A 23455-nucleotide genomic window follows, 5' to 3' on the forward strand; every position below is an offset into this window, starting at 1 on the left:
GACCTCACACATGTTGATTGAGACAATTTGCACTTGTTGAGTCACCCTTACCAATTGAATGTCTTTTACACACACAACATTGTCGCAACACATTCATTTCCCTCATTAGTCACTTGATTATGGTTTGGAATAGTATTATTTGGTGGTGATCTCTACACCCCAAGACCTTTCCTTCTTACTTACTCTTTATCTTATTGCATTTTAAGTAATTATTTTCTAGAAGTAATCAACCAACCCAATTCTCTTTTGCAATCATTTGGTACGCTAGAGTCGAAGTTGAAATTCCAACACGTATAATCCCTTGGGACGATCCCTACTCACTCTTGCTACGTTAGTAGTAGTGTTGGTAGTGGTTTTTATAAATTTAAATTTGACATAAAAGGCTTTTCTTGAACCACACATTCACTACATTCAGTTTGGCGTATTGGAACGGCAGTCGTCAATTACATATATGGAATCAAATATACACATTTTATCAAATAAAGCTACAAAAGGCATCTCATGCTAACATTTGCATGAAATGAAAACTTAAGAACTACAAGCCATCCATGGAATGATGAGCATCACGAACCAAGTCTTCGTACCAGAAAAATGTCCCCACAACGTGGGTGAGTAACATAAAGCTACTCGTAGGAGATGAGCATGCATCGACCTAACTTTTTACAATTTTATCACCTTAAGGTGAAACATGTTAAAGGGACTCATGCCGCCTAACGTCTATGTCAAAGTGTGACCCAGGGAGCATCCTAAGCTACCTAAGATCATTTCTAGCACAAATCACATCATTCGCGCAATTCAAGTAACATGGGAGAATGCTATACAAGTATCAAGATATAGATTCTCAAGGTTACCAACTTGAAATCTAAAATGAAATAACAACTAAATATAACAATTTAGTTCAATTAGAATTTCTAATACCACACATCAAGACATAGATTCTCTAAGTTATCAACTTAAAATCTAAAAGTGTGAAAACAACTAAATATAACAATTTAGTATGGATGTACTTAACAACATCATTCACCAATAGCTAAAACCACAAGTCACAATTAAACATGATTGTCAACTTGGAATTGAATGCGAAATCAAATAGTGGAAGACTTGAACATCACGTCTCGGATTTCTGCCAAGAACTAAATGGTTATTCCAGGCATTAACCCGCTGGGAAGACCACCCTAGTGTGCACTATCCCAACTGGGGAGAACTCATACCTCCCGCGCTAGAGCCAAACTCTAGCCATGTCACTTGTAACAATGTCCCAAGACTCCAAAATAATCAAATAAGTTCACAACTTATACGTAATTTATATAATGCACGAAAACCACCTTCCATGCACAAGTAGGTTGAAACCACATAATCCATGCCTTAGAGTTTCAGTTCTAAAATGGCATATATAATGTCAATTACAAAGTGTGCAATTCATTACACATGGCATCAATATATTCCATAAAGAAAACATATTCTCATGAATATAAATAAAACAACAAAGTTGTCCAGTGCTTGAAACACAACAAAGTGAATACATAACAAGTTCTAGTCCATGATTTGAATATAGAAACAACTTCTAAATCATCCCAAATTAATATATATCAAAGATCAACTCATGGTTATGCTATTCACCAAGTCTAAAATGAGTTATATGTTAGATATGATAAATCACTAATTTCTTAAATTAACAAAAGACATGCATACAACTTATAAAAGCATCAATAACATGCAAGAAACAAAAAAAATATAACCCTATAACATCCCCTACCTCACTAGAGAAGTGTCTATCTAGAATCGAAGGCAAATCAACACAAAATGGTAAACCCTTCAAGGGTTATGAAAAGTAGGATGAGGGGAACAAAAGGTATTTCCAAGTTCAAGCTTGGAAATCAATGGAAGGCTCTCAAAAATCAAGGTCAAGACCTAAGGCTTCAAGCTCCATCCATGGAGGCTAGGGTTTTTGGTGAGAATGGAATGAAATGATGTGAAAATGTGTGAATGGAGGAAATAGAAATCCTCCACTCACTATGTGCTCTTACACCATGGTCAACACACACATCTATAGTTAATTGCACAAAAACCCTTCTTTAAAACCATAATCCCAAAGTGGCCCAAAAAAAATTGCAAGACTTAATTTGGAACATACACTTGTCACAAATCCAAGGCTTCATCCTAAGCTTAATCTCAAGCCTACACTTGTCAACCATCCAAGCCAACAAGTACACCAATCCTAGGCCAACAAGTGGGTGAATCTCCACCCTCCACATGTCATCATCCAAGGCATCAAAGTGTTTCCACACAAATGTCAACAAGTGGACCAATGAGAGTGTGACACTTGTCACACTTTCTGAAAATTGCAAAAAGGTCCTTTTTGAAAATATCTTCCAAATTAAACTGCAAAATGATCCCTAAGATGAAAAATAATTACTTTACAGTAATTACACAAAAACCCTAAAAGTTAGGAAAATTACAAAAAGGTTATGCGTTTATACCCTCTACAAGAAAAGTAAACAGTTAGCATGCTTTTCTACAAATGTGAAAATACACATAGCATGGAATTTAAATATCATGGATGCATGCAAAACCGGATTCAAATCCAAACTCGAAAAGTGAGGTTGTGCAAGGAAAAAAGATAAACGAGAAAAAGACGAAAAGTGAATAGTGTCCGGAAAATAAAAATGTTGAAATAACACAATCCTCAAAGGAAGTTGTCAATCTAAGGAAAAGAGTATCAAAAACCATTCTCAAACACTTAAGATGACATTAAGTGATGAGAAACCAAACTTAGAAAGGAAAAGATCAACGGAAAAAAAAATATCCATGAAAATCTGAGAAAAGGAAAGAAAAGAAAATAACTGGGTCATTACATCAACAATCAAGAGCATGAAGTACTTACTTCCACTGACTCTTGTTGTTTTTCTAGGACCATATAGGTCCATATGAATCAAGTCAAGAGCCTAGCCTTGATGTATTTTCTTCTTTGGAATAAAAAGAAACCCTAATTTGCTTCTTTTATTGATATGTTTTGCAGATGTGATCGTCCTTGAACTTCAACTTAGGCAACCCCTTGACACCTTTGTACTTCAAAATCTTACAAATGTTCCTAGAGTGAATATGTCCAAGCCTTTTGTGCCACATAATACTTTCATCATAGTTGAGAAATTGCATGAAACCTCTTCAGTAATTGTGTCCACATTCCCTGAATTCATGGTGGCTGAGAAGAGTAGTTTTTTAATGCTTTGATCAATGATCTATTCTTATCTTTGTCAAAGCAAACCCTGCTGGCAGAATCACAAAGTTAACTTACACTTACTAGATTATGTTTGAGACCTTCAACAAATAATATATCAGGAAGTTCTCCAGACTTTGAGATGGTGCCTATGCCAACAATTTTAGCCTTCTAGTTGTCCCTAAACACAACATTGCCTTCATCAAACTTCTTCAAAGGCATAAATTTTGAATTATCACCTATTATGTGTCTTGAATAGCTACTATCAACATACCATTTATCATTTGAATGGTGAGACTTCAAGGATGTGTATACCAACTTGCTCATAGCATTTAGCTTCTTTGGAATCCACATCATTTAGCTTCTTTGGAATCCATACCATTTTTTTACTTGATGATTGAACTCTTGTCTTTAACCTTCAAGGACTTATACAAGTTAGACTTCTTTAAATACGCAGGATTGTATCTAGCTTTCTTCAAGGCTGTAGTCATGAAATCTCTTCTATCAACCCTCATTGTAGTGTAAGTATTGTCTACAACCTCATATCTAGACGTGGTAAGCTTCACAATAGGAAATGTAGCATATACTTCACCAATCATAGACTTAACAAAGACTATGAAAGTTTAGTTCACCTATCCTACAAGATTAGAATTGTAACCAATGCCTATTCTTTCAACTTGTTTAGTGGAGTTCTTCCAAATGTCAGACATTTTAAGTAACCTTTCTTCAAGAGCAAAAATAATTTCTTTTTTGCATTTTCTAGTACTCCACACCACATACTTGTTTATAAGTTTTGAAATATAGTCAATGAGATAGAAAAAAAATTAGAGAGCTTGACCTTCACATGCCTGATGAGTAAACCCCTTGGCATTTAACGTTATGTATTGAGTTTATTGATTTGAACCTTCTGGGAGTCACACTTGATAGAAATTCTTTCACATTTAGCTAGAACCTCTTCAATATCATCATCATCACTTTCTTCTTCTTCATTTAGAACTTCTGAAGTTTCTTGTAGAGCCATGAACAAACACTTATATTTAGGTACCTCTTTTTTTCCTTTTTCTTCATGAGTTATATCCTAATTAGTGATTAAGGCAATATTTCCAAGCCTATTTTTATTGTTAAAACCTTCTTATTTCCTTTGGTTTTGGCCCTTGTTTGAAGAACAGTTGGCAATGAAGTGTCTAGGCTTTCCACAACCATAACAAGTTTGGTTCTATAATTGACCCTTTTTTTTAAGCCTGAAATTTCTAAACTTCTTGTCAAGATAAGCTACATTACAAGCTTCTAGATCATTATATTTAGACTTCTGCTAAGTTTCTTTAACAACTTCTTTGGCCTTAAGAGTTGTTTCTTTTTTGTGTTGATTTGGAACTCCAATTCTCATCTTATAAGTTATGAATGAGGCTTGATGATCATCAATCTTCATTTGTGACATGTCTATGTCTTCAAGGATGGTAACCTTTGTATTAAACCTTGGAGTTAAGGACTGAGAATCTTCTTACAAACATCAAAGTCCTTCACATCTTTACTAAGATCTATTATATTGTTGACAATTTCATTAATCCTGAACAAGTATTCTAACACAGCTTCCCTTTCTTCCATCGTCCAACTTTCATATTATAATTTTAGAAGTTGGATCTTATTCTCTTTGATAACATTGTTTCCTTCATGAGCAGTCTTGAGAGAATCCCATACTTCTATAGCTATTTTATAATTTTTAATCCTTGTCAACTCTTATTGCTTGGGAGAATAGAAGAGAACATGTTTTGCTCTTCTATCATTTGCCAAAGCTGCTTTATCATCAGCTGAAGGATTAACTAGATTGAGACTAATCAAACCAATAATGGTGGTATGCCAGACATCTTAAGACTGAGACATAAGAAAAACTTCCATTCTAATCTTCCAAGAATCATAATTTGATCCATCAAACTTTAGGGCTTCGTTAGTGACTTAACCTTTTACCAGTTTTTCAAGATTTTTTCTGCATTTTGATTAAAACCTCTTAAAGGTAGACCAAAGCTATGACAACAATTGATAAACCAAGAGGGGGTGAGGGGGTGAATTAGTTCTTCTCAAAAATATTGTTTCAATACTTTGTTAAATTTTAATACAAATGAGGCTCAAACATTCAACCACAAGTGCTCAGTGATTTTATAAGAAAAATCTCTCTCAACTAGATATCAAAAACCTTGTTTCATGGCCTCAGCGAGTGTAAGCTCCACTAGTTGTAATGCAAGTAGATACATACTCAATCGTCTCTCATTCTGCACACACCCTTGCTCATAACAATGCACATAAACACTCCCCATGTCCTAAGTAATCTTGCTTGGACCCTATGAGCTCTCACAGCTCACCAAATACATATATAAAGATGTATATCAACAATACTTAAGCTATTGCAATGGATAAGAGTGATTGTACATCTCAAAGTATTAAACAATAATAATAAACCTTTATTCTGCTGAATCTGTAGTAGAAGGATATATCTGGAATTTCGTATGAACATAGTCCACCAAATTGTTCTCATAGCCTTATATCAACATTATATACTTGCTCAGATAATGATCTCAATGATACACACAATGTATACAACAAACACAACTCAATAAGGACTATTTCTGTAGAAACCCTAAAAGCTAGGGTTTTAATGGTTAAAACCACAAATGACCATTTCTTTGTGCAAAACGCAACTTGGAAAACCTTGAATCAACTACAAAAACTTGCTCAAATGATAAGAGTGCAACTCATAGCAAGATATCAACTATATATACTCATATCAGAAGGCTAAACTATAAAATACAATCACATATAGAGGTTTGAGACATCAAAATCAACTACAACAAGAATATGCATATGAATATTGCTTCTGTAGTTGTAAAATGGTAAAACAAACTTGTCTCAACCTCTGGGAACCCTTGGAATGTCCTCAAGCTTGGAATAACCCTTTGAAACAGGCCCTTGCATAAAAAAAAAATCAACAATATACAACCTTGTTCATTGTCTTTGAATGTACCCTCACACAATATGGAATACTGAGTTGAATTAGTTCACAAATTAATCTCAAATCTCAAATATTGTTCATTATTCTTGGAATCTCGAGTGTATGTCACAATTTAGCTCACAAGGATGCACAACAAGGCTTAGGAGTCTCATTGATATAACATAATACATATAGGTGACATTGGCATTGATGAGTGCTCAAATGTGACGTATTTTAGCATCTAAGCTAGGGTATTTTACTCCATTCATCTATCTTACATTCATATTTTAGTACTTATTTATATTTTTGCCTATCTCAAGTCAATAAGGTTCAAACAGGTTAAGAAGAGCCATTTAGCTCATATTTTGAGTTAAAGAGCAAATCTGAAAAAAAAAAAAGTCAGAAAATTACACCTTGGAAGCTTCGATCGATCGAAGGAAGTCCCGATCGATCGAAGAAGGCTATAATCGATCGAGATCAAGGCGGTGCTAGCTCAGTAATCCGGATAAGGCCAAAAAGATATTTTCATGACACATCATCTTCAATCGATCGAAGTAAGTGTTTAATCGATCGAAATTCTCTTCGATCGATCGAAATGACTACTGGCAATGTGCTGTCTAATTCCCGAGCGCACCCAGACTCTACCAACTTTTGTAGCTGCTAATTTCCACCAATCAAATGCAGTATTTCTGACTTGTTGCTTACTCAAAGAAGATTATAATAGATTCATTAAACTAATTTTGTGGGGAGTTCATCTAATAGATATTTTACGAGAGATAGAAATAGTTTCTCCCTCTAGAACTAGGGTTTGTGAAGATAGTAAGGATGAAAAAGATGATGCCAATCTTGAACTTAACCCTTGAGGTTTCCATGGTCACTACAATGAGTGGCTAAATGCTTCTCTTAGGGTTAGAGATAGCTCGTAGGCTTGCTTCCTAAACCTAGCCTTTTGTATATTTTTGGGGATTTTTATTATAATTGATGTTTTGACTATGAATAAATATAGATCTTGTGATTTTTACATAATTTGTACGGATTAATGCTTGCAATTGATCATTTAATTCTATCCATATGTTTATGTATGCTAGAATGAATGTTCATGTGCTTTTCTCTACATTTAATGAAATTAATGCATGTCTCTGTGTGTTTATGTAATAAATCTAGTGATGGTCAAGGCATGGTGCTTAATTGATTACTCTTGTGATTTATTTGATGTTTCATACTTATTTCTCAATGTATTGTGTCACGTCCTTAGTTTAAATAGTTTAATTTTCATGTCATTAGCATAGTTGTAGTGTAATTGCTTTAATTTCCTAAACAGGTGGACAATCCATTCTTGTTGTTTGATGTTCCATACTTATGAGTGCAAGAAGTACATTTCTCTAGATTTTTGTGTGTGCACTAATTGTGGTTTAATTGAATGGTTAATGGTCTCATTTGATAGGTTGTGCTACTCACTAAATTGATTAGACAATCTATGTTTTATTTGCCATCCATGCTTAGTTTTCAATTGGTGACACACACAAACTTTTTACAATATGAATTTCCCAATTAATTTACAATTACTAGTGTTTGGTGAAGTGAAGTTTAGTGGTGAACTCTACGCCCCAGGATCTTTCTCTCATATTACATTCTCTAATTTCTACATTGTTAGTTTAATTAATCAAACCAAACCCTATTTAATCATTCGACTTACAAATCCAACATAAATTCTAAAATACCTTACTTTTCCCGTGTGACAATCCCAACTCACTCTTGCTACGTTAGTAGTTGTATTGGCATTAAAATTTTGAAATTGGACAAATTTTATCACACACCGAGCTTTGGTTCCGGTAACACCAAGTTTTGGCACCGTTGCCGGGGATTAACAACGCTGTATTTTGGGATGAATTATGAATTAGTACTCCTTTGATCTTATTTTTCTTCATTTTACTTATTGTGTTTGTTTTTGATTGGCTAGGTACTTGGAGCCAAGGAAAGTGAAGCGAAGGAACTTCAAAGCAAAGAAGCAAACTAAGCTAAACAAAACAAAAATTATAAAAAGCAAAAATAAAAAAAATTTCAAAGTAAAGCAAGGCAAAAAGCTAAAAAAAAATATATTTTGAAGTTACTTAAGGACCCTTTGTGAGCTATTCTAACTCTCTTTACTTAGTTATATCATCAGCCCGCGTGGTGGCAATTCATATTTTCATTGTTTATCGTCGGCCCACGTGGAGGCAATTTATTTCTTACATTTGTTGAAAGCATGGGAGTATGAGATCAATGTATGTGGAGGCTTGTTGTTAATTGACTTGTTGCGGAGGAGAAGTGTTTGCTACTTGCTATTTGTTAAGTTGTTGCTTGTTTTGATTGTGCATGCATGGTCGTAGGTCTTTGAATCCTACTCTTGTCCCACTAAATTTAAATATTGAATCTGTTGTTCGTAATCCAAGGGGAAGGGGTAATTCAAGTGACTCCATTTCATTAATGGATCACTATAATGAGGACCATGTTGAAGACCTTGGTCACATTGACCAACAAGGCATTCTTCACCCTAGCGTACATCAACAACATGATAACATGCAAGTACCATTAGGCATGCCTAGACCTTTCATTCCACAAAAACAAGGCCAAGTTCAAATGCAAATGCCAATGCAATTTTTTGTACCACCTCCACCTCCCGTTGTTCAAACAAATCATGGGGTGTATGTAGAGCCACCGATTGTGAATCCTCCCCATGCTTTAAGAGACCATTATGTGCCCAATGAATATAATACACCAACATGCAATCAACTCCCTCCATTTAGAGCACACCATTATGAGATTAAACCACAAACAATTCAAATGCTTCCCAATTACCATGGGTTACCAAATGAAGAACCTTATAAGCATTTGGATGAATTTCTTGAAGTGTGTTCCATCGTGTAATACACGAACATGACAGAAGAAGTTTTGAGGTTAAAACTCTTCCCTGTCACCCTAAAGGATAAATCAAAATATTAGTTTAACAATTTGAGACCTTTTTCTATAATTACTTAGGGAGAGATGCAACAAGAGTTTTTAAAGAAGTATTATCCGCTGTCTAAGACCAGTGCAAGGAAAACTTCAATTCGTGAATTCTCATAAGGGGATGGGGAAATGTTTCATGAGGCATGGGAACGATTGAACGATTTGCTTAAGAAATGTCCTCACCATGACATCCCTAAATGGAAATTAGTTGAATACTTCTTTCAAAGTTTGTCGGACAACCATAAAGGTATGATTAATGCTTCTATGGGTGGTCTTATCTTGATAAGCATGAAGATGATGTGTGGCGCTTATATGGGAGCATGAGTGAAATTCAATGCACCGATCTTTATCATCTAAAAATGTTATAAATATAGGTGGAAGGAAGAATGTTGGCTTATATCAAGTTGATAATTCTAATGATATAGTTGCTGAATTGAAATCTCTATCCCAAAGGTTTGATCAATTTTTGATCAACCAAAATTCGGCCCATCAAGTGTTTTCCTCCCCCAATCATACTGATCATCCTTCTAATGAATCATGCATGACTTGTTCTAGTGTTTTGCATTCTACTTCCAATTGTCCTCATGGACATGCGCAAAGTGAACACCATGAACAAGTGAATGTCGCTTTTGTTAACCAAGGGAATAATTCCTATGGCACTCACTATAATCCCGGGTGGAGGAACCATCTAAACTTCTCTTGAAAAAGCCAAGGGGAAGGCTCAAACCCTCCCCAAAGTTGTTCCAAAACAAGTATGTTCCGCCCCCTATGCAAGACCAAGGTTCCCACGGTTATCACTCATCTTACAAAGCATTGCATGGAAACCAATTTTCAAACTCTCATTTTCCAAACCAATCATCATACTCTCAAGGTAATTCAAGAAATCCCGCATTTGAAGAGAAAGTTTTATCCGCTTTGAGCACTTTAGAGGCAAATACTCAATTGCTTCACTCTCACTCCTAATTGATTGCAAAGCTAGAAACCCTAATCGTGTGATAAGTGCTCAAATGTGACGCATTTTAGCACCTAAGTTAGGTTATTTTAGTCCATTCATCTATCTTACTTTCATGTTTTAGTACTTATTTGTGTTTTTGCTTATTTTAGGTTAATAAAGTTCAAACAGGCTAAGAAGAGTCATTTTGCTCAATTTTGGAGCTAAAGAGCAAATCTGGAAAGAAGTCAAGAAAATTGCACTAGAGGAACTTCGATCGATCGAAGGAAGTCCCGATTGAATGGAGATGGCTACAATCGATCTAAATGAGGCGGTGCTAGCTCAGTAATTTGGATAAGGCTAAGAAGATATTTTTGATGACACGTCAGCTTCGATTGATCAAACTGACTACTGCCAGTGTGCTATCTAATTCCAGAGCACACTGGATTCTACCTAACTTTTGTAGTTGTGAATTTCCCCCAATCAAAGGCTATATTTCTAACTTGGTGCCTACTCAAAGAGGCTTGTAATAGATTAATTGAACCAATTCTTGTATCATTCATAGAGTAAATATTTTACCAATTATAAAAATAATTTCTCTCTCTAGAACTAGGGTTTTGGGAAGAAAGTAAGGATAAAGATGATGATGTCAACCTCCAAGTTAGCCATTGAAGGTTCCATGACCACTACAATGAGTGGCTAAATCCTTCTCTTGGGGCTAGAGATAGCCCCTAGGCTTGCTTCCTTAACCTAGCCTTTATGTATTTTTGGGGATTTTAGTTGTAATTGATGTTTTGACCATGAATAAATATAGATCTTGTGATTTTTACATGATTTGTATGGATTAATGCTTTTAATTGATCATTTAATTCTATCCATATGTCTATGTATACTAGAATGAATGTTCATGTATTTTTCTCTATATTTAATGAAATTAATGTATGTCTATGTGTGTTGATGTTGTTAATCTAGTGATGGTCAAGTCATGGTGCTTAATTGATTAGTCTTGTGATTTATTTGACGGTTCATACTTAGTTCTCGATGGATTATGCCACATCCTTAGTTTAATTAGCTTAATTTTCATGTCACTAGCTTAGATGTAGTGTAATTGCTTTAATTTATTAGATAGGTGGATAATCCATTCTTATTGTTTGATGTTCCATACTCATGAGTGCAAGAAGTACATTTCTCTAGATTATTAAGTGTACACTAATTGTGGTTTAATTAAATGGTTATTGGTCTCATTTAATAAGTTGTACTATTCACTAGATTGATTAAATAATCTATACTTATTTGCCATCCATTATGCTTTGTTTTCAATTGGTGTCACACACACATTTTATAACATAAATTTCACCATTAATACAACTACTGTGTTTGGTGAAGTGAAGCTTAGTGGTGAACTCTAAACCCCAAGACCTTTCTCTTATATTACTTTCTCTAGATTCTAGATTGTTATTTAATTGCATTGCTTTAATTAAACCATTAGTTTAATTAATCAAATCAAACCCCACTTTTGATCATTCGACCTACTAATCCAACATTGATTCTAAAGTACTGTTGATTTCCTTTGCGACAATCCCTACTCACTCTAGCTACATTAATAGTTAAGTAGTGGTAGTGGCATTCTATAAATTCAAACTTTGCCACATTTTACCTCACACCACACTTTTGTGCAGCTCGATTTTGACGCCACCATCGGGCAAATAGCTAGCATGTTGAATGAAAGGGAGAAAAGAAAAATGTCTTTGAATCCCCCACCAAAACAACAATTTGTTATGGAGACCAATTCCTCTTTGGAAGGTCATACACTTGAATATGTGAATGTGGTGACCACTTTGAGAAGTGGAAGAGTTATTGACAACCAAGTTGATAAATCCAAAGAAGAGAGTAAACCGATGCAACCCAAAATTCATACCCGTCCCGTCTCACATCTCACTCCTCCTTTATTAATTGTAAAAGACCTCATTGTGAAAATGTTTCAAAGAATGATTTTAAAAAAGCTGTTGAGCCTAAGGCTCCATTTTTGGATACTTTACAAGCATCCACCTCTCTTGAAAAGCAACAAAGTAAGGCCAATGAAATTATTTATATGTTTAGGCAAGTAAAAATTAATCTTCCTCTCTTGGATGCAATTTGACAAATTCTGGCATTTGCCAAATTTTAGAAAGATCTTTGCACCTTTAAGGGGAAAAACAAAATCCAAGCATCGAGAAAAGTTGTTTTAACTGAACAAGTAAGCTCTATCTTGCAGCATAACACCCTCCCAAAATTTAAAGACCCCGGTTCACCAACTACTTCATGTACAATTGGTGATCATGTTATCAATCGAGCTCTTCTTGATTTAAGAGCGAGCGTGAATCTTTTCCCTTATTCAATTTATGTTTAATTGGGCTTAGGTGATTTAAAACCGACATTGGTAGTTTTGCAACTAGCCGACCGATCAATTAAGAAGCCCCGGGGTATCATCAAAGATGCGTTGATTAAAATTGACAAGTTCTTCTTCTCGGTCGATTTTTTTGTCACTGACACGGAGCTGGTCCCAAATCTTAAGAGCCAAATTCCTGTTATCCTTGGCTGTCCCTTCTTGGCTACATGAAATGTTGTCAAAACATCAATTGTTGGACAAGGATAATGAAGATCTCATTTGGCTACATGAAAATGAAGTTGAACATTTTTAATCCAACCCTAGATTCTATGGACAAACATGAAGATATATATGTTGTTGAAAAATGTTTTGCAAATGAATTTGAAAAAAATGAGTCCTTGCTTGGTATTGAAACATCAAATGATTTGCCTTCCAAAAAGATTTCAAAAGAAATTGCTTTCAAATCGAGTATTGAAAAAGCATGGAAGGCCAAAAGTTTTGTTGACCAAAGGCTGTCAATTTCACTTGAACCAAATCTAACAAGTTCCTTAGGGAATAGTTTGTTAGGTGGGGTTCAAATTTCTATTCACCCGTTGAGAAGGGGATGTCTACCAAGATCTTTGATCTAGGCTAAAAGAGCCCAATGTCTTACTAGAGACGTTAAAGACTAGTGCTTCGTAGGGTTTGCCAACCCTATTCCTCCCTCTTTTATTGTTTTGATATTTTTTGCGTCGTCTAGATGTGAGTTGAATTAAAAAACCCAGTTTTCGGGCAGTTTCTTACATTTTCTGTACTTCCACTAAAGTTAGGATCGATCGAACCTTGTGAATTTATGACTTTTCATCTTCCATTTCGATTGATCAAAACTCATCTCAATCGATAGAAATCCATTTGGATTGATCGAAGTACGTGTTTGATCGATCGAAAACCCTTCTATTGATCGAAATTGCATCTTTTGAATTTCCAAAAAATGCTTTGGCTTTTGGCCTTCCCACCCCAACCCTAATTTTTAATAAATTTCTCTCTTCTCCCTTATTTTTCTTTCCCTTTTTCCTTTTTTCTTTTCTTTTCTTTTCTTTTCTTTATTTCTCTCTCTACCTCTTCCTCTCCATCTCAAGCTCGGTTCTCTCTCTCTCCCCGATTTCTCTATCTCTCTCTTCTCTCAAGTTCTCTCAATCTCACTTCCTCAACTTTCCACCTCCGACGAGACCAACCCCAATCCACCACCACCCTCTTCTCTTCTCTCACCAGTTGAAGCCAAACTACACCTCGCCGCCGTCAAAGCTCCATTTTTACCGGCGAGGGTTTTTAGTCAAAAAGGGGCCAACCTATCATCTCTATTTCTCTAATCTCTTGGGTTCCCTCTTATTCGTCATCTCCGGCCAATTCTAGCCAAGGAAAAGCCGATCCAACATTCAGTGACCTCTGCAAATTCCGGCAAACCTTCGACGAGCTTCCAGTCACCTCCCTTCGGTCACGGTGAGGCCGGAAATCCTCCGTTTCGCTCCAAATTCTTCATTTCAATTTTCTCTTCTCCTTTGGTTCAGGTATGTGCAATTTTATTTATTTATTATTTATTATTTTTCATTTTTATTTTTATTTTAGTTTAATTTTATTTTTATTGCATTTATTTTTCCATTTTAGTTTTTATATTTTGTTTAATTTTTGTTTGTATATAATTATTGCAGCAAATAGAAAATTGTTAAAAAAACAATTGATGAAAAATCAAAATAAAAAAATATATAATGAAAATTTTTTAAAAATCGACCATGGGCTTTGATGTTGTTGATTGGAGAATTAGAAACCTTATTGAAAGAAAACATTTTGGAGAATAGAGTTTGTAGTAGTTTAGAAGGAGAATGGGCATTCATTGAATTGTGGATTGATGTTTTGGGCGGTGTTCTTTCTTGAATTGTTGGTTGAATTTTGAATTTGATGTAAATTGAGCTTATGTGGATATTTGATATTCGATTGAATGATTAATGTGCCTTTGAAAAATTATGGAATGCTTATTTTTAAGGGGAACCCATGCCGGATTTTTGAAAACTTAAATTTGAACTTTGATTTTACATTCCAAAAGGCATGTGGCTTATTTTTGAAACTTGAAATGGAATTTGAAAAAGAGTTTTGAAGTTAAAAGATTTGATTTGAATTGAAAAGAAAGAAGATTTCAAATTGTTTTGAAAATCTAAGTTGCTTTGAAATTGTGAAATTCTTGATACTTTGAACTTATAATGGCAATGAAAAATTTGAAATGTTTAGAGCATAATCCCAACTTGTTTCATTTCATTGTCTTGAGTATGAAATGCATGGATGTGTTGATTTTGAATTACCATAAATGCATACAAGTATGTTTTGACTTGAATCTTGTACTTTTGAACTTGAAAATGCAAAGTCTTGTCATAAATGTACAAAGGTGTTTCAAATGGACCTCTTTGAAAAGTTTTGATTTCCAATTGACTTTAGCTAATGAGTCAAGCACATTGTTTTGGTAAAATGAAATTTAAATGTTTAAAATACTTTATGATCACACTTGTTGGTTTCAAAATGATTAAAAAGGAAAGTTTTGAACTTTGTTTTGAAAATGAGAAGTCGAGTTGCTTAATTCATTTTTTTTGTTGTTCATTCATTATATGATTCTTGCCGTGAAGCTTTTAAATAATGCAATCGAATGTTTTGACTTCAAAGTTTTTAAAAATTCCAAATTTGCCCCAAAAGAGTCGAGTAATTCCAAAGTCAACCAAAATGCCCTTATTTGATTTGAAACTTGTTACATTTGACTCCTTTCCATCTAATTAATTCCATTGTTGCTTTATAACCTAGAAACTTGTCAAATGTGTTCCTATTTGAATAATTGTGTGCATTTTGGAATAAATGCAACTTGTTACTTGTATATACACCATTTTGCACACATTTATGTCACATTGATAGTTTTTATGCATATTTCGAACATATCTTCTTAGAATTGATCTTTGACTAAGTTTGGGGGTAGGAAATGGTTGTTTAGAGTTTAAAATGCCTGATTGGGATGTGATTTCTATTTTTTTTTGCCTTAGTATCACTTTTTGAGCTTAAATTGTATTTTGAAATGCAATTTGACATGAGTCCGAGGATATGTTTGTTTTCTCTTGAAAATTATCTGTTTAAATGCTATTTGCTTGATATCATACACTTGTGATCCAGAGAACCAAGTAAAGGCTTATGACCGAGGTTCTTTCCGGTCCTGATTTTGATTCCAAAATGGTAAGCTTCTTGTATTCTTAGTTTTTGACCATTCTTTTCTTCATTTAAGCTTTAAAGGGGTTCGCGAGCCATAAGCGATCATTTTTCAGCTTATCTATTGCTTAGAGGGGGTCATGAGCCATAAGTGATCATAGGATGTTGATTTTGTTCCAATGGAGTATGGGAAATTTCTTTGTCTGGAGTTTATTAATATATGTGCATCATTAGACATATACCATCTAGTTGCATATCATGTCCAGGATTCATTCTTGAACTTGTCTGTCATAACATATCTTGGATTGAAGTGTTTTGCAACCGTGCATTCCACTTAGTCTTTATTACATGATATACATGCTTCTTGAGTCCTAGGTTGACATTTGCCATGATTATATGCTCCTTGTTATCTTGCTTGCCCCATTTGATCTTAACTATTGAATTTGTAGACATTCTTGCCTAGGAATTGATACGATGTCATCCTAGGGTTTACTTGTCATTACAGAATGTACTTGAGTTTTAGGTTTGTGAATGCACGTTGCATCATTTATGTATATCACAGCCTATACTTACCCTGTTGAACATATTGTTGCTCAAAATATTATAAATGTGACTTTTCTACCCTCTATGCCATCACTGCATTGTCTTGGGATTACTATTATACTTTGACCTATCTATTTAGCTGAGGCATGTTGAATGATAATTTTGAAGTTTTCTTAATCATTTTTTGCACAAGCATGATCCTATTTGTCTATTCTCTATTTCTACTTGATTCAGGCATGCTTTGTGTTTTTTTATCGGTTGCTTACCTTATTCTCTACTTGTGCACTGATTTATTCTTGTTGATTTTACAGATGCAGCATAGATAAAAGACTTTTGCTAGAAAGTGAGTATACAGAGCTCCACAGTCTCCTCCTTCTCCAGTGGTATAGTCTTCTTTGTCTTCATCTTTTGCTGTTATAACATCTACAATAGTCCATCAGAGCCATCTTCTATAGAGGCCCAACATCCTATTGTCCTAGAAGTACCATCTATCTCTTGCTTTCGTCGGAAGCTGGAGCCCGAGTACAAATTCGACTGTAATCTATTTTCCCTGTTAGAGCAGACCAAGTGGTCCCATGATAAGCTTACTCATAGGGGCATTGATGCCATCTTGACACCGGCAGACACTGTAGTCTATCGCCAGGTGGTTGCATTATTCTACCAGTACCTGTGATTGGATGAGGATGACAGACTCTTATTGCATACGACTATAGACGGCTGGGAGATTGAAATTTCTCTCCTGGCCATAGCTACTGCTTGCAGATGCCCCCATTCATCTCCATTGATTGTTGATTCTCAGGATCCATTATATACTAGTGCTCCGCCTTAGCCCTCCGAGCTGACTATGGTAGTGACTCTATCTCCACATGCTGCCTATGAGGGCAACACATTTGCAAACTGGGTTGACATTGATCCCTGATATTGGTTTATGGATTCTATGCTGCACCTCAATGCCTTTCTATCAGGCCATGGTATACAGCGGAAAGAGGGAATTTTTCAGGCTCTATACTATTTGAGCCAGGGCTATTGGATTTCTATTCTTGCACTCATCTGGGAGCTTATTCATAAGTTCTGGAAGAATCTAATTCATACACATAATTCTAGAGCTAAGACTTGGCCTTTACCTTATGGCCACCTTATTATTAACTGCTGCTTAACCAGGGTTATCAGTTTGACCCAGATGAGATTCCAGTGGAGGTTGTACAGAAAGCTAGGAGGGCCTATGACCAGGCTAAGTAGACAAAGACCTATAATTCTTACCACAAGAATGGGAAGAACTGGGATCAGAAAAGAAAGCACGATCAGGAGAGAGCAGCTTATGATCCAACTACAGAAGAGACAGTCGATAGATCACCTCTTAGACAGAGACGTTACACTACTGCTTTAGCTTCTACCTTATAACCAAATGTACCTACTGCATCTTAGCAGGTTGGCCCCTCTCATGTCCCTCCTGCAGAGCCTATAGCATAGACCGACAGCCGATCTCGACATGCCAGTATAGATTCTAGCTATAGCTCTGATGTCACTTAGTTGTACACAGACTTCCTTTCCTTCAGAGCTGATATGACCGAGCGGCACGAGGATATCACGAGGCGGCATGATGATTTGGTGCGGAGATATGATGACTTAGTGATGAGGCATGATGACTTGAGGACAGATGTAGCCGAGGTGAAGCGTGAGCTTAGAGCATTGCGAACTGACCTTATGATTTCTCTCACTCGACATAGCCACGAGATCTCTGACATGCTACAGCACATTGCTGATATGATGACTCCAGATCCTACTCCTTGATTCTACCATTTTTCTTCTCTCTATTACTCATTAACTGTTCTGATACACTGCTATTACTGATATCTTCTTGCACTATCTTGATATTTACACTGGTTTTGGATACATTAGATATTATTTTTGCACTACACTTGATGTACATTGATTTTTTGATATATGGTTTTGGATTCACTTGCTACATATGGATTTTTGGGATTTTGATATCAGTTTTGGATATTCTGAGCTTTATATTGCTAGATGCCATGATTTTTACCCAATTCTCAGTTTCACCTCTCATTTATATTATTGATACATATGCTTTGACAATTGCTAGTGTAACCATTTTCAGACAGGTTTTCGGAATCTAAGTTTAGGGGTGCGCCTTCCAAAGCTAAACTTCCATTGTCGGGTCCCTTTTGCTACACCCATTTGGTATACTGTTTCCATTATCTGTTACTTTTTTGCCCATTGAGGACAATGCACAAATTAAGTTTGGTGGTGTGTTAGTGTATTTTACATGTCGCACTTAGTTTCTATGCATTTGGTATGATTTGAGAGTCTTGAGCCATGATTTTGATCTTTTGAGGACCATGATACTTAGAATTTAAAAATTGCTTGACTTGAGAGTCCAATACTCCTTATATACTTTGTGGATGCCATTTATGAGTGAAATTTTTGAAAGATTGATATCTTGCTTGCATTTCTGGTCTACATTATCCTGATTTTGTTATTATTTTGAGATTCACACTAGGATTCTACACTAGCATAGGCACACACTAGCATTCATTTATGTGGTACATGCTTTGTTGACTATTGATTTGATTATATCCCAATTGAGCTAGTAATGCATTGAAGGCTTTCATTCTTAACAAAGGTGGATAACAAACCCTTTTCACTAAGTATTCTAGCGTCATCAAGCATTGAATTTCTCGCGCTAAAAGGTGGAGGGCCCAAACTCTAGTTTAATAATTAAAAAACAAAAAAGAAGTTTGCAAAAAACAAACTAAAAAAAAAAAAAAGTGAGGTCTTCTCCCAAAAGGTGAGAAGTGAGAAATGATTAGATGATTTGAGCTTATAAGTCCATAGGAGTGTTTTAACACCTAGTGCCTTAAAACAGTCTAGTTTTGGAGTCATTGACCTAACGCTTGACCTGATGGATCGCTAGAGAGCTTAATAAATCACTACATTGCACCATGCTTCCATCTTTGATCCTTTAGGTTTGTAAAAAAAAAAAAAAATTGAGTAAAAAGAATAAGTGCACCTAGTTGAATAAAGTTTTAATTAAAGGTCCATTCTTTGTCTTGATGATCGGTACTAGATTTGTGTGCTAGTTTGAGGCCAGGTGTGATCATTTCTTTGGTTGGCTTAGATAGTAACATATTTGATGCTGGTTCACTTAAAAAGGATTCTAGAGTTGTTTTAATTTGCATGATCATTATCTTGATGTGTGGAGGATCGTATTTGCTTGCTTGGTGTTGAGATTTTGGCAGATTGCTTGGAAATGGTTCAAAAATTACATACCTGAGGTAGTTCTCACCCAATGCTTATTTTGTATATTGGTGCCTCTTTAGTAAAAAAGAGCTCAATGTTTGTGGGTATCATTTGTAGAAACTCTTACGAGATTTCACTCGTCCACTAAGGGTAACCAGGGGGTTTAAAAGTCTTGTAGCATACACTAAAGGCAATCGTGTTCCCTACGAAAGTGGCGCTATCATTTCATTGCTATCTAGTTCATAGTTACTTAATTGTATATTTCTTTCTTCTCCTTGTAGTTTATTGCTAAGGACAAGCAATATCTAACTTTGGGGGTGTGATGAGTGCTTAAATGTGACACATTTTAGCACCTAAGCTAAGGTATTTTATTCCATTCATCTATCTTACTTTCACATTTTAGTACTTATTTATGTTTTTGCCTATTTCTAGTCAATAAGGTTCAAACAGGCTAAGAAGAGCCATTTCGCTCATATTTTGAGTTAAGGAGTAAATCTGGAAAGAAGTCAGAAAAATACACCAGTGAAGCTTCGATCAATCGAAAGAAGTCCCGATCGATTAAAGAAGGCTACAATTGATCGAGATCAAGGCAGTGCCAACTCAACAATCCGAATAAGGCCAAGAAGATATTTTCATGACACGTTATCTTCAATCAATCGAGTTAACTGTTTGATCGATTGAAGTTCTCTTTGATCGATTGAAATGACTACTGGTAGTGTGTAATGACTCGGGTTTTGATTCAACCCGGTGGATCAGTGATGAACCAAAGATTGACCCGTTAACGGATCCAGATGTGGAAGCAAGAAACGAGACAATGATCTCCTAAGGCATAACACACCTCTAAGACCCTTTGATAACCTTCCATGAGGTCACGAAACCTAAAGGAACAAAGTGCAGAAGCAAAACAAAGACAAGAGTATGAAAACCCTACCGAAGGAAAGACCAAGGGTAAAATGGTCATTTTACCCTAAGAGAAAGGAATTTGACTTCCAGCAAGTCAAATGAGATCAAAAAAATTCAAACACAACCTTTGGTAACTTCACATAAAGTCCCAAGGCCAAAGGAAGAGAAATCTCAAAATAACCCTATCCCGGTTCGAACTAAAACTGACACCCTCTCACTAAAATAAGGATATCTTAAGCTAGGAAAGGAATCTAAAACTAAAATTGGTACCATTGGAAAGCTAACTTCGATGCGGTCAGTTCAGACTCAAGAACAGATCAATTTCGAGTTGAAACGAAGAAGTTATGTCAGATTGAAGTTGAAAGGCCAAAGTTGAACCCGCAAACAGGTTCTGGAAGACCTGAACCGGTTCAACATTTCTTGAACCAGTTTAACATGGACAGAATGCCCATGCTAGACCAAAATTGACCCTTAAACTAGTTTAACTAATCTTGAACCGGTTCAACTTGACCAGAGTTGAACTTAAATAGCAGAAATAGTGTTTTAGCAGAAAAATGAGTTTGGAGCGCAGTTTTTGTGGTTAAGATGACATTTTTTGGAAAAATGTCGTCAAGAAACTCCCCTTAAAATCACATTTTCTATGTGACAGGGTCGAGAACGAAATTTATTTCCCAAAGAAAATCCCCAAAATGCCCTTAGGCCAAGTTTTTCAACAAAAAGATTAAATGAGTCCATAGGAGGCTCAAAACACAAACGAAAGGGTTTTTCATGCAAATAATCATTCACGCAAACGTAAATGATGACTTTGAGTGCGCGGGAATGGTCCGTGACTCCCAAAAATGGTCGAGTCAAAATCCAACCCCCCGACGGCCAAAAAGGCAAAAATTAACTTTAAATGGAAACTTTGAAAACCAAAATCAACAAATGACTTCTAATGACCGTTTGGCCCTTGGCCACACTTCATACATGATTAATGAGACCCTATGAAAGAATCAGAATGGAATTCCCAAGCCCGATGCAAAAGTTATGACATAACAACACATGAATTTTCAATATTTCCATATGAACTTTGAAAGCACAAGTGTATAGAATACGAGATACATAATCTTAGCCTTTGGCCTCATCTTATACATGTTGAATACAATGAAAAGGAGTGTACTTATGTACACTTTACATATGCGGAATCAAAGAATACAAGTTTTATCAAAATAAACAAAACTAAACATGATATGCTAACATGTGCATATTTAATGTCATCAAATATACTTCAAGACTTCTAGCATGTCTAAGAGTGTTGTGTATCCCACAACAAAGCTACTTTACTTGCAAAACACCCAATAACTTTGGGGTGAATAAACAAGTCTAACAAGTTTATTCGTAGGGGATGAGCATGCATAACTCGATTTCTTTAAGATTTTTAGACAACATGAATCGTTTCAAAAAGGGATCATGTCACCTAACGTCTAAGTCAAAGGTTAGACTCAGGGAGCATCCTAAGCTACCATGGAGTATAAAAACAAGAATCATAATGTATATATATATGTGAAGCAAATTAAGATTGGAATAATCCAATTAATAAAACAAGTTTATAGTTAACATGAATCACATTTTCAATGTAATTGAACTACGTCTAGAGTAATCCATACAACATGACAAAAGCATATTTGAATATAAGTTAGCAAGAATCACATTATCCATGCAATTCAACAACCTAAGAGCAAGTTATACAATGAAACAAAGTATAAACTCTTAAACCCTTCAACTTAAAACCTAAAGCATGAAATTAACGGAAGTGGGTCATGCCACCTAACGTCTATGTTCACAATGTATCTGTAGGATCACTCCTAAGCTATATCAGAACATCAAAACACATTTTACAATACTTATGCAATTTAACCAACATTGGAACTTCTAATGCAACGCATAAAGCACAATTTCGCAAGGTTAACATCATGTAACTTAAAATGGAAAGATAAATAAGGAACAACTTACAACATCATCTAGTTATCAACTTGAAAATAAAATGCAAAATCAAACAAAGTGGATACTCGGACATCAGTCGGATCAGGTCAACACCTTGGTTACTTTAGGGTTACTAGCCCATGGTAAACCTCCCTATGTGCGCACTAGACTACATAGAGGGACTATCCCCTGTACTAGAACAACGTCCTAGCCGTAGCCAAACAACGACATCCCCAAGTTTCCAAAATTAACTAATTGTGCAAAAATGTATATATCAGCATGTATATACAAGATAATCAACTATTTACCATGCATAACCAAATTTGGAAACCTATACAATACATGCTCTAAGTCCACAACTAATATGATATGATGAATGTCGAATCTTCAGTGTGCGATTCGTTACACATTATGCATGGAAGATGTTAAATACGAAGTGTGCAAATCATTACAAAAGGCAACAATATATTCAATAAGGAAAGCATATTCTCATGAGTATAAACATAGCAATTATGTTATCCAATGCTCAAAACATAACCAAATGAATATACAACAAGTCCATGTCCAGGATTTTGATATAGAAACGACTTTCAAACACAATTAAATCCATGACTCAATTAGATAGAATTTAATTAAATAAAAATAACTAAATTCCCTAGATTCTAATTCAATTCCAAATAACCTCAAATAAATACATATTAAAGAACACGGCATGGTCATCACCTATATCCATTCTAAAACTCAATTAGGTTATTGGAACAACAAAGTAGAACTCTAATGAAATCATGCTAATTTAATTACCAAGGTTCTAAAGCAACTTCAAATGGTCCACAATTAATATATACTAGTAAACAATTCATGGCCAATACAAATATCAAGTTAAAATCTTAATTAAGCTAATGGGACCACAAAATAGATTTTGATTAATTCTTTTAATTGAAATCTCTAGATTTTCAAACTCAACCAAATGCTCTAAATTTAATATATCTTAGAGAACATGCCAAGGACTAATATAATATCACATTACAAGCTTATTTCATGCAAGTTACACCTATGTAAATTAAACTTTTACTAAAGTTAAATATA

At 35.2% G+C, this 23455-nt stretch overlaps 1 pseudogene; it reads right to left on the bottom strand.

Annotated features, from left to right (window-relative positions):
* Positions 1-9280: 9280 nt before the first annotated feature.
* Positions 9281-9379, bottom strand: LOC132283004 (small nucleolar RNA R71; annotated as a pseudogene).
* Between the last annotated feature and the right edge of the window lie 14076 nt (positions 9380-23455).

Source organism: Cornus florida, unplaced genomic scaffold (assembly GCF_030987335.1).
Source record: "Cornus florida cultivar Cherokee Brave unplaced genomic scaffold, ASM3098733v1 CherokeeBrave_3.0.0_Hap2_Chr01, whole genome shotgun sequence".
Taxonomy (NCBI): domain Eukaryota; kingdom Viridiplantae; phylum Streptophyta; class Magnoliopsida; order Cornales; family Cornaceae; genus Cornus; species Cornus florida.